The 12,721-nt window shown below is 46.4% G+C and overlaps 1 pseudogene; it reads left to right on the top strand.

Moving 5' to 3' along the window:
- The first annotated feature begins 2 nt into the window (after positions 1 to 2).
- On the top strand, positions 3 to 6,627 carry LOC101713690 (lysine-specific demethylase 2B pseudogene; annotated as a pseudogene).
- The last annotated feature ends 6,094 nt before the right edge of the window (positions 6,628 to 12,721 follow it).

Here is a 12,721-nt window from a genome sequence, read left to right on the forward strand (position 1 = left end):
CCATGTCCGTAAGCGCCGAGGAGGACAACTGTGAATCGGAGCCGGACCAGAATCGGGCAATGGGTCGGCCCAAGGGCAAGCTGGGCCCGTCCTCCACAGTGAAATTGGCTGCCAACCGAACTACGGCAGGAGCTCACAGGCACCTGACGAGATGCCGCAAGTGCGAGGCGTGCCTGAGGACAGAGTGCAGAGAGTGCTTCTTCTGCGAGGACATGAAGAAGTTCGGGGGCCCTGGGCGGTTGAAGCAGAGCTGTATCATGCGCCAGTGCTGCCCCACGCCGCTGTGGGCCTTGTGTGTGGCGAGGCGGGGAAGGAGGACACAGTGGAAGAGGAAGAGGGCAAGTTCAACCTCATGCTCGTGGAGTGTTCCATCTTCAGTGAGATCATCCACCCTGGCTGCCTGAAGATTAAGGAGTCAGAGCGTGTGATCAACGAAGAGCTTCCAAACTGCTGGGAGTGTCCGAAGTGCAACCACGCCGGCAAGACCGGGAAACAAAAGCGTGGCCCTGGCTTTAAGTATGCCTCCCACCTGCCGGGCTCCCTGCTCAAGGAGCAGAAGATGAACCGGGACAACAAGGGAGGCCAGGAGCCGGCCAAGCGGAGGAGTGAGTGTGAGGAGGCGCCCAGGCGCAGGTCGAACGAGCACCCCAAGAAGGCGCCGGTGGACCGCATCCTGCGCCGAAAGTCGGATAACGTGCGCCTGAGGAGGAAGGGGAACTATGAGAAGCCCCAGGAGCTGAGCGCACGCAACCGAGCCTCGACGCTGCAAACGTCCCGGGTTCCTCTCACCTCTCGCCGAGGGCCCCTCTAGGCAGCAGCCTCAGCCCCTGGTGGAGAGCCAGTCTCACTTCGAGCAGCAGCTAAAGCCTGGCAAAGAAGATAAGCTTTTCAGGAAAAAGCGGAGGTCCTGGAAGAACGCTGAGGACCAGATGCCACTGGCTACCAAGCCTCTGCGGCGCTTCGAGCAGGAGCCAGAGGATGATTTGCCTGAGGCGCCCCCCAGAAGCAGGGACAGCGACCACTCATGCTCTAGCTCGCCCACCGCAGGGCCCAGCACGGAGGGGGCCGAGGGCTCGGAGGAAAAGAAGAAAGTGAAGATGGTGCTGGAAACGGCTTCCCAATAAGGAGCCGAGCAAGGAGCTCAACCACTAGATCCAGAAAACAGAGAGCAGCCTGGCCCACGAGAACCACCAGCCCATCAGGTCAGAGCCCGAGAGCGAGAAGGAGGAGCCCAAGCGGCCGCTGGGCCACTGTGAGCGCCCCCACCGCTTCAGCAAGGGGCTCAATGGCACCCCCGGGAGCTGCGGCACCCACTGGGCCACGGCCTGCGCAGCCCCCCCCCCGTGTCATCTCCCGGCCCCCACCCTCTGTGCCCCCACCCAAGTGCATCCAGATGGAGCGCCACGTGATCCGCCCGCCCCCCATCAGCCCCCCCAGCCGACTCGCTGCCCCTGGACCATGGGGCGGCCCTCGTCATGCACAGGGAGGTGTGGATGGCCGTCTTCAGCTACCTCAGCCATCAAGACCTGCGTGTCTGCATGCGAGTCTGCAGGACCTGGAACGGCTGGTGCTGCAGTAAGCTGTTGTGGACCCGCATCGACCTGAACCACTGCAAGTCCATCACACCCCTGACACTCAGTGGCATCATTCGGCGCCAGCCTGTCTCCCTCGACCTCAGGTGGACCAACATCTCTAAGAAGCAGTTGAGCTGGCTCATCAACCGGCTGCCTGAGACTTGATGCTGGCGAGCTGCTCCTGGATTGCAGTCTCTGCCCTCTGTAGCTCCAGTTGTCCGCTGCTCCGGACCCTGGATGTCCAGTGGGTAGAAAGCCTCAAGGACGCCCAGATGTCCCCGCCCACAGATAACAGGCCGGGTCAGATGGACAATCGGAGTAAGCTCCCGAACATCGTGGAGCTGCGCCTGGCAGGCCTGGACATCACAGACACCTCCCTGCGGCTCATCATCCGCCACATGCCCCTGCTCTCCAAGCTGCACCTCAGCTATTGTAACCACGTCACGGACCAGTCCATCAACCTGCTCACTGCAGTCGGCACCACCACCCGGGACTCTCTGACCGAGATCATCCTGTCAGACTGCAATAAGGTCACTGATCAGTGCCTGTCCTCCTTCAAACGCTGTGGGAACATCTGCCATATTGACCTGAAGGTACTGGAAGCAAGTCACCAAGGAAGGCTGTGAGCAGTTTATTGTCGAGATGTCCGTGAGTGTCCAGTTAGGGCTAGTCGAAGAAAAACTCCTGCAAAAACTGAGTTAGTCCAAGGATAAGTGTGTAAATACGGGGCAGGGCAGGGAGTGGTGGCAGGGAAAGATGTCATAGCCACGGAGGGCTTTGTTTCCCACTGGAACTCTGGACCGGGACTGCAGGCGACCGCAATTCCGTGTGCAGGTCTCGCCTAGGGAGCGACGGCTCACCCCTCGCCAGGGAGTGAGGGGAGCCTGCTCTGCTCTGCGTGGTGACCACGCTGCTCTCCGGACCACTTCTCAGGTAGCCTTGGGAGGAGACGCTCCGGTCAGGAGAGGAGGGCTCACGTGGGCTTGGGGTTGGGGGTTGCTTTGGTGTTGTTTTTGTTTGGACACCCAGGTCCTTGCAAGGTCGAGGGTTTTGGTGTCAACATAATGTAGACCACATGCCGCATCTGCTGCCATCCTGACACATTTTGTTTGATTATGCAGAACTATTTTTGTACAAATTGTTTAAAAGTTATTTATGCAAGGTTTAAATACATACCAGTGTTTTTATTGTCTTGAGATTGCCAACCTTCCTGGTTTCCTTCAGGTAGGAGAGAACTCAACCTGTACTTCATCGACACAGATGTATCCAGACCTGAGCCGGCGGGCAAGTCTTCCACTTAAAAGCATGTTTAGCTGGAAGCCAGAGCCTGCTGTACACATCAGGAAGCCACACAAGCATGTTGTGGGTAGATGTAAATTATAGTCAAAGTAAGACACGTTGCCAAGTTTCCTCCATAAAGAAGTCACTTTTTTCTCAAGATTCTACAATTGAAACTTCAGCCTTTGTGCTCAGGATGGGTTTGCTCCAGCATGAGCTCTTGTACCTCACATCGACCTAATTTATCCCATGAGTCAAGGAGTAGAATGAATGTGCAAGGTGAGAAAAAAAATGACACTGACAGATGCAGATGTTTCCTTCAGCTCTGGTATGGGGGAGAAAATTTGGAAAGAGTCTAGAGCAAAAGTTGCTGAGACAACTGTCACAGTGTAGGCACTGAAAATGTCAAGGGATGAAGGATGACTGTGCCATGTCCCCAGTACACACATGAGATGACAGGAGAGCTGTGCTCTGCCAGACTCCCCATCCTGCAGCTGAGAGATGCACACCTGAACCCTAGGATGAAGACACAAAGGAGGAGCACCCGGGGGAGAGGTCCCTGTTCCTCTGTAGGATGACTATCTCTGTGTTTTTCCTTATGGTGCTTTCTGTATTTTACTGCAAAACTTATCTCTTGTCTGAAAAAACACTGCATAATTTAGTTTGTGATGAGAAATCATGGGAATCTATCTGGGATTTTCCTGTCCTCCAATAAGCAAGATTGAACAGTAGCTTCCAAGATTCTGCAGCCAAAGACCAATATGATTGCAGTTTTGTGAAAAATGTAGAATAGATTAATTACAAGGACATAAGATGAGTGGATCTAGCAGCAGGGGAGAAGGGAGGAAATACCTTTGCGTATTGAAAATGTCTTGGAACTGGACAGTGGTGAAGGTTGCGCAACATTGCAAATGAATGAGAATGCACTGAAAATGCAGCAAGTTGATCATTTTAAACAAGACTAAAAGCTTAAATTTTATTTTAAATAATTCTGTCATTGACCTGTCTCTGGAAAATAAGAGTAACAATAAATATAATAATAACTAAATCTATAAGGGAGAGGAATTCCAGGTATGGGTCAAGGGTTGACCCCAAGTAGAGCTCAAGAGATAGCACTTGCTGTGGAGCCACCAGGAGTTGCAGCTCTGCAGCTGGTGGAGAAGGGGTTTCAGGTCCTGGCTCTTGTTGTGGGGTCAGAACTGGTGAGGGAGCTGCAGTTGCAGTTGGCACGAGCTCTGCAGGTGGGACATCAGCGTGGGCTGGAGCTGGCATTGCAGTTGCAAGAAGAGAAAAGATCACCAACTTTTCTTGTTCCCTTATGGGCAAAACCCTCTGCCTGTCAGAGACAGCTGTGTGCACCAACACAGCCCCAGGAAGTCCTCCCAGCCTGCAGCCCCCCACTGACTGCTGAATGTCTCAATGTTTATGCGTCACTCAACAGCTCACAGCCTTGCTGTGTTTTAAGGCCCGTATCCTCTCCACAGTTCCATTCTACAGCCCTCTCACCCTGGGGCTCTTCATCAGAGAACGCAGGAGGCACCAAGTGGTCCTGGAGACGCTCATCCTGGGGCTGCACCTGGGATTTCAGCTCCATTGAGGAGTCAAAGATAGAAAAGGTGCACCTGGGGAAGACAGGTAGGCAGCAAAGTGAGAGGCCTGGCCTTTAGATCCACACTATCTTCCCAGGGCACCTGTCAGTATGAACACGGGGGCCTCCTGCCCAATCTGTGGAGTGCCAGGTCTACAAGCTCCCCACCCTGAAAGGGACAGTGCAGTCCCAGGCAGCCCTGACAGGCTGACAGAAGGCTCCGTGGGAGGCGGTCCTTGTTTAGTGGTGTGATAGCTCTGTTTCTTCAGGGAAGCCTGACCTCTGCCTCTCCTCACTGGCAGGTCAGCTCCATGAGGACAGGGATTGGTATCTGCTGTGTCCTTGCCCACAAGGGCACAGGGCTGCTGCATTAATATGTGAGATGTGAGGGGTCAGTAGGAGTCTGTGAGTAGGAGTGAGAGCTGAGTCTCTTGCTCATGCAGTAATGGGTTGCTCAGTTCTCTGTGTCTGTTCTGGCCACACTCGCACTGCTTGTATCCACATCTGTGGAGGCCAGGAAAGGATGGAATCTACCTTAGTGTGAGGAATATCTGAACTGTTGCCCAGGGTGACTTTGTGGCCCCCAACATTGAAACCCAAAAGGGCAGTGATGGCATCTGCTCTGCTTCTAGGATCATGGTCAATGTTTCTGCACATAGTGTCTCTTCATGTGCATTCATGGATTGATGGCACCCACCTGCTCTTGTTATCCTGGAAGTCCTGCCCCAGGGTCTCCACTGGAGTGTGAGGAATCCCTGCCTGCACCGTGTTTACTGTGCAGACCTCTGCCAAGCTCTTGGTTGACCGATTTCCAAACTGTGATGAGACAGTAGAGTGTCATGGAATTAGTGTCCCCTCCCCCATTAATTCCCAGTAGAGTTTGAGGCTAAAGCAACAATGACACTCCAAATGGTCCATATAGGCTCATGACAGAGGGGGCACATGAAGGGCCCAGCAGAAAAGGGATTCTTATACTAAAAGTTGAATTTCAGAAGGAAACCTACAAATACTAGCATTATGTAACCAGCTTATTAGCTGCGTACAGGATGTATATAACTCCATGCATGAAGAACAACAGCCCATGTGTCCTGAGACAACTTCCCCTTGTAGAGGTGAGAAAACAGAGTCCCATCCTAGGTGGCCCAGTCCTTTATGAGGTCACACAGAATGTTCCCCAGGTTTCTGATGAAAGGCCCCCATGAAAGAATCAGGTCTGGTTTTCTTACCTAGTAAGGCGGAGTGGCTGTGTTCACTGTCTCCCTTATACAATGTCATTTAGCCAATGGGGACCCCATCCTGTGACCTGCAGAGCCTGTATAAGTTCTGTGAGACAGCAAGTGCCAGAGAAATGACAGAGTAGCACGGGCCTGATGTTTTGGGTGAGCTTGCCTCTGCAGATGTCATGATGTGTAAGAGCTGGAGACAGGGTGACAGGACAGTCGGGACAGTGCCACATGGGCTCCTGGACCCAGGATTTACAATGAGGTGAAATGCCAGAATGAAATCGTGTCAGGAAGTGAGGTGACTTAGTGTCCATGTTCCTATTGTGATGCTCCCACCAACGTGAAGACAGTGACAGTGCACCTGGCCAAGTGTGTGGCTGAGCGGAAAGAATGTTGAGGTTGAGAAGAAGAGACCCCAGACTCTTTTGGGACCAGGACCATGGGCCCTCTGTTTACCCAGCTTTGGAGGAGGTGCTGTGTGGGGAGCGGTGGTAGCTAAGGAGACTCCATTTTGAATCTTACCCTCCATTTCATGGAGACTATGTTATGAGGAACCGCGTCCTTACCTAAATTGGATGTTTATCTTCAGAGATTGCCCTGGAATGTGATGAACGTTCTGTAGCCCTGAGAAACAGGAAGGCCCATGAGGGTGGGGAATTGCCAAGGGACTGGAAAGCAGGGAAGCAGGAGTCCCTGGATAAGGGTCATGAGGTAACAACCAAACTCAGCTGTAACAACCAAATTCACCTGTAACAAACTCACGGGTTCTATAAAAGGGAAGAGAAAAATAAACTCAAAGCTCGGTCTTGGGAGCGCTGACGACTCTGTCTTTTTTCTTTTGAAGTGTGTTTTTCTTTCATCCTCACCCCTCCTCTCAGGTACTGTTCGACTAGTGACGGCGGGCCCCGTCAGTGCTGCAGTTGTTATTTAGCCCCAAAGGTCCTCTCAGTTCTCCTCTGTTCACACTCACACCCTGCACCTGAGCGGGCCTCTGCTGTTCCTATGGGGCCCAGTATCTGGTGTAGGCACATGGCATACAGGCCCAAGGCAACCTGCTCCAGGCCATTGTGCTGCATACAGCTCTGTGGGGACAATGCCCAGCAGTTGGCAGGAAAGCATGAGGCTGCATTAGACCATAATTCATTTTTTTTTAACTGTATATCCTTTTATTGGTACATTTTAGGTATACAATGTAATGACATTCATCATAGGAAATTTGCACCTTTACATAATCTCTCTTGGTTCTTATTTTGTCCCCCTTCCCCTGCCCTCCTTTCAACCCCTCTCTCCCTCCCTACTTACAAAGACATTGTTTACTTTTTTTCATTTTCTCATATTAATTCCATTTCCTTCTTTCCTTGCCCCTACCCCTCCCACTTCCCCTTCCCCTTTGCCCCTTTTTTTCCTATTTCACATTATCTATTATACCTTTTAGTCATTATTTACACTTTCATGGCAGGGATTATTACAACCCCCAACTTGAAACTATATTACAAAGCTACTGTGATAAAAACAGCATGGTACTGGCAAAGAAACAGACTTGAGGACCAGCGGAACAGATTAGAAGATGCCGAAACAACTCCAGACACACTCAGCCACCTCATCTTTGACAAAGGAGCCAAACACCCTCACTGGAGGAAAGATAGCCTCTTTAATAAATGGTGCTGGAGAAATAGGGTTTCAACTTGCCAAAGACTATAACTAGACCTATATCTCTCACCATGCACTAAACTAAAATCTAAATGGATTAAAGGTCTAGATATTAAAACAGAAATGCTGAACCGGCTGGAACAGAGGTTAGGTAGAACTCGTGAAGACAGCGTAGGAAAAGATTTTATGAACAAAACCTCAGTTGCCCATGAACTACCACAAACAATCCACAAGTGGATTCTCTTCTTACTAAAAAGCTTCTGCACAGCAAGAGAAACCACCAACAGTGTGAAGAGACAACCTACAATGTGGGAACAAATTTTCACCAGTGGTCCATCAAACAAAGGTCTGCTATCGCGAATCTATAAAGAACTTAAAAGAATCAGACTTCCCAAATTTAAAGACCCAATCGAAAAATGGACATCTGAAATGAATAGACCATAATGTATGCAATTGTTGCTCCAGATAACCTTGTGCTCCCCACACAACCAATAGACATGTCACAGGCTTCTGCCTCAGGAGGACAGGAGATGCCAATGAGGCTGGGGACAAACACTCGGGCACTGCCTTTCTCCTGCTGCCTGCCCTGTCCAGGGTAGGAATATGACAGGACCCCATGCTCACAGCCTCCCACCACCTGGTCCTATCCAGGAGGACTTCTCTCAGGACACTGTCCCACCCCCAGTCATGACACAAATACACTGAGGATGAGGTGTTGGTTGTTTAGGGGGACTCACAGCAGTGATCGGTTCTAAATGTACCTGTCCAGATATCAGTGGCTCCAAGTGTCTGGTGGCTGAACCTAGGGACACTTGTCCTGGGCTCTCTCTTGTCTCTGGGCATCTAGGGGCTGGGTCTGGTGAGACCTGCCCTGTGCTGCCCATGACTGTTGGACGGTTCCTGGCGAGGGTCCTGAAGCTTCTGGGCCAAGTGAACCATCCTCTCACTCATTGCCAAGTGGTTTCCCTGCGAGGGGACCTGAGGCTGCAACCAGGAGGCCTGGGAAAGCAGCACAGCATGTTTGCTGCTGACTGTTTTCAGCCAACTGACTGGGGGGGCAGTTGTCACTAGACGGTGGTGCCTGGTGATAGGGCCCCAAGTTCTGTTTGGACCTGTCGCCAAGGAAGTCAGGTCATGTGCTGGGGTCCTTAGCTGAGCCCTCCTATAAGAAGACACTTACTGATAAGAAGCTCCCCGTTCTTTTCACAGTGGAACAAATCTGTATGCGTCTTAGAAACACCAAATGTTTAACTAGAAAAGCTGTCTGTGGTTTTAGACTCTGGTGAACTTTGATGATTTAGTGCAATAAATACATAGATGCTTAAATGTGAAAATAATCATAATAATAATAATAGTAATATCCCAAAATCTAAATGAAGAGCAAAATAAAAGATAAGTAATAGGAGGTAAGGAGGTGGATCATTTGTAAATGGGAAAGGGACCCAGAGAGGGAGGGAGGGGGAAAGAAAGGGAAGGGAAGGGATGAAAACATTGAGATGTGTTATGTACGTGTACCAACTCTGCAGGAGGAATTTGATCATCATGTACTGCGACCATGTACTAATAAGAAGTACAAATTGAAGATAAAACAAAATACATTTTAAAATTCTAATGACTTTTAACATAAATACCTGTTGAATATATTAAACTAATTTTAGAGCTTGTAATATTAAAGCTTGTGTTTATTAAAAATATTTAGAAAAACAGCATGATTCCCTTCATTTTAAAGAAAGCTGTATAGATATGTGAGAACTTAGCAACAACCTATAAATATAAGAAAAATGTTTCTTACTATACAGTTGCCTTTGAGCAAAGAAACAACCAAAGGGACAACATGCCTTCAGTTTTTAAAATGTCACTTCTTTCAAGCAATCATTGAGCCACCTTCAGTGCATTTGAGATTACTTCAACAGATAGCTCATTTAAATTGCCTTTCAAGTTTGATTAACACTCAGTTTATCTAAGGAAAAACATTGTCCACGGATGATATTACAATTATATGTATCTGCTGTACTTGGCTAAAAATTTTTCCAGACATCTGCAACAGAAAGTTAAAAATTAATTCAAAAATTTTGTTATATTATTTTGCCTTTACAGCATTTCTTGAGAAAGAGAGAGAGAGAGAAACAGAGACAGAAGCAGAGAAAGACAGAGAAAAATGGGAAATCAAAATACATATATGGTAGGGCCAGGGATTTAGCTCAGTGGTTCTGCTGCCTGCCTCAAAAGCGCAAGGTCCCGAGTTCAATCCCTGGTACCAAAAAAAAAAAAAAAAAGCATATATGGTGAATTTTACTTTTTTTAATGTATTACAGTAAAAGACACATTGCCATGGATCCCTCTCAAAATCCTCCCCCTTTATCCAGACACACTTATCAATCTTTCCTGCCACTTTCTGAAGCACCTCTGGGGTCCTCTTTCATGAATGCCTTTACCAGATATGACGAAAGATACAGCAAATGCTGCAGATGAGAGCCATCCAACAAAAGGCAGTCGTGTAAAACATTACAGTGTGTCCTCATGCATCTTATTCACCAGATCTGGCACTATGTGATTTCTGGCTCTTCTAAGAGTCAAAATTCACACAAATGTCACATTCAGATAAATGTTTCCAATCAATTCAGGACAAAGAGTCAGCCACAATAATGTGACTAAAGAGACTCAGAAAAGAGTATTTCCAGAACTGCTTCAGAAAGTGATAATAAGAGTGGGATAAGTGTATTCAAAGCAAGGGAGAGTTGTTTAGTGAGGATTAATGGCAATGTATCTTTAACTGTAATGAATTAGAATGTATATACACACTGGAGTACTACTCAGCTATAAAGAAGGGTAATTTTAGGTCATTTGTAGGAAAATGGATGGACCTTATGTTCTTAATGCTAAGTGAGATAAATCAGACCCAGAGGGTTAATATTGCATGGTTTCTCTTATATAAGAAGTTTAAAGTATAAATAATTTTAAAAGCAAAATGAAAAATAGATGACAGGACGCAGAGAAATAGATTTTGTGCAGATGGGAAGGAGATCTGGACATGAGGGAGAGGGGAGAAAGAGAGGAATGGGAAGTAAAAAGGATCAAGATGTGATTTGTACATGAACCAATTCCCCACAGTGAGCGTATTTATTATACATCACAAACATACTGATCAAAACATCTTTAAAAACAAACGTTTATTATATTTGAAGTTTGCTTTTGTTAACCTGGAAGTAGAATTCTAGTGCCCTAGAAGCACTGACTGACTTCAGAATACCTTGCTCTTAGAAAGTATCTTCCTTACCTTTGTTTGGCCTAAATCTGATTACTGTTACTTCTAATGTACGTTTTAGGAAGTGGAAGGACTGAGGAAAGCAATATTTCAGAGGAAGGAGATGGCTGATTGGGCTCTAAGGGCATCCAGCAGGCAACCTAGAGAAAGCTTTCTTGGGAAATAAGGCTCCCAAGTAATTTTCATCAAATCGAAGATCAATATATTCTTCATTTTAACATCTTTAAACTTTTATATATCCCATAATTTAACTAGAGTTCTTTCTTCTTTCCCTATAGTCTGTACATGAAATAACGGTCCTTTGACAATTGACGCTGCTTTAGAATGAATGAAAGTTGAGGGCAAAGTTTGAAGAAGAAAAGAAACTGAATTGGAGGGACACTTGTCCTGAGGAACCCATGGAAGTATGCAGTACTATCGTAGTGTATGATATTAATAGTCTCAGAACAACCTGAGGAAATGCCTAAGATGCATGGCCTGAGACATGGCAGTAATTTTCTTTTTTTCTAGTGGCCTTGCTTTTTGAGCTTATATAACACATATGTGATTTTTATATGTGATAGAATCATGTTGATAATTTCTGTTTTTAATCTGGCTTCGGTCATTTTGGAATATTTCTTTTCATTGTTTACTTGGCTGTCTGTCACACACACACACACACACACACACACACACACCACACACACACCCTACTTTAGACCCCAAGTGATCCATGATCTCACCATAATCAGCCCTTTGTTTGAGTAAACCTACAACTTTCTTCTAAGTGAATAGGATAGATAGATACACACACACACACACACACACACACACACACACACACACACACCCCTAGTAAAAGGAAGGGAATGCTGCCAGCAACTATGTGAGCCCAGAAGAGGAAGTCCTGAGCTCCAAAAGGAAATCCGGCAGCCAGCACCTACTTTGCAGCTTTTTGAGATCCTGAGCAGAGGATTCAGCCAACATGTGCTTGGACTTCAGGCCCATGAACAAGTGTGAGAAAATAAGTGTGTGTTGCGTGAAGCTTCTAAGTGTGTGTCAATTTGCTATAGAAGAAAATGAATGCATTCTCTTTCTCCTATTTCTTCTTCTATCACCATCATCACCACCACCCACGTAACAGGCGACAGTGTTTCTCTGATAAAAAAAAATTACAAGCATTTACAAAATATACATACATTTAGAGTGAAGGATATTATATTTCAAAGCTGGGACATTGTACTGTATCAGCATTATGCTTTTCTCACTTATCAGCACCTCATGGGCATCCCTCTGAATTCCCGGGTAAGATTTTAATAAGTCTTTTTAATGTCTACAAAATATTTCATGGTATAAATGTGCTATAATGGATGTTCGCTTTTTGTTTCAAATTCTCTGCCACTGTGAATAATGTTACAACCAACATTCTATACGCACTCTTCACAGGTGCTGTTATTCCTGCTGGTTAGTTTCTCCAGAGTAGAACTGTGAGATCAAAGAGTACCACGAATTTGTTTCTTCCACTGGACATTACCAGATTACTTTGAAAACAATGCAATAATTTATGTTTTTCTTTGTTGCCACTAAAAGTATCCTTGCCTGTCCCTAGCTCAACAGAAAACGTCCTGTTCTTCTTCATTTTGCCCAGTCTGAGAAGCATAGTTTAATTTGCATCTGCCTGCCTAGAAAGAGTTTGATCTCTTTGGGTTTAGCTCTTTTAAATTTTGCCTATTTTATATCTTACACATTTTTTGAATTAAATTATCTCTTCAATTTGTAAGAACCATTTATATATTATAGATTTTAATCTTCTTTCTATGTTCTGCACATCAATATTTTTCCAAATCTATTGCTTTGTCTCTTCATTTAATATATTTTATATATATATATATATATATATATATATATATATATCCTCCAACCCCAACCCGGGTTTGTATATGTGGTCTTCTAGAATTTCTCATAGGTGCTTGTGTTTGTGTTGTTACATTTATTTTTTAATCCATTTGAAATTTGCCTATACAATAGAAGGCAGTGATACAATTTTATTTACTTCCTGATGGACAGCCAATTGGGTTAACACCTTGTATTACAAAACCATCATTTTCCAATGAGTTAAAATAGCACTTTAGCTGCATGTTAAATTCTCATCCATACAAGGATC

This window comes from Heterocephalus glaber, unplaced genomic scaffold (genome assembly GCF_053883595.1).
Source record: "Heterocephalus glaber isolate CG9 unplaced genomic scaffold, H.glaber_assembly_v1.0 deba00000347, whole genome shotgun sequence".
Taxonomy (NCBI): domain Eukaryota; kingdom Metazoa; phylum Chordata; class Mammalia; order Rodentia; family Bathyergidae; genus Heterocephalus; species Heterocephalus glaber.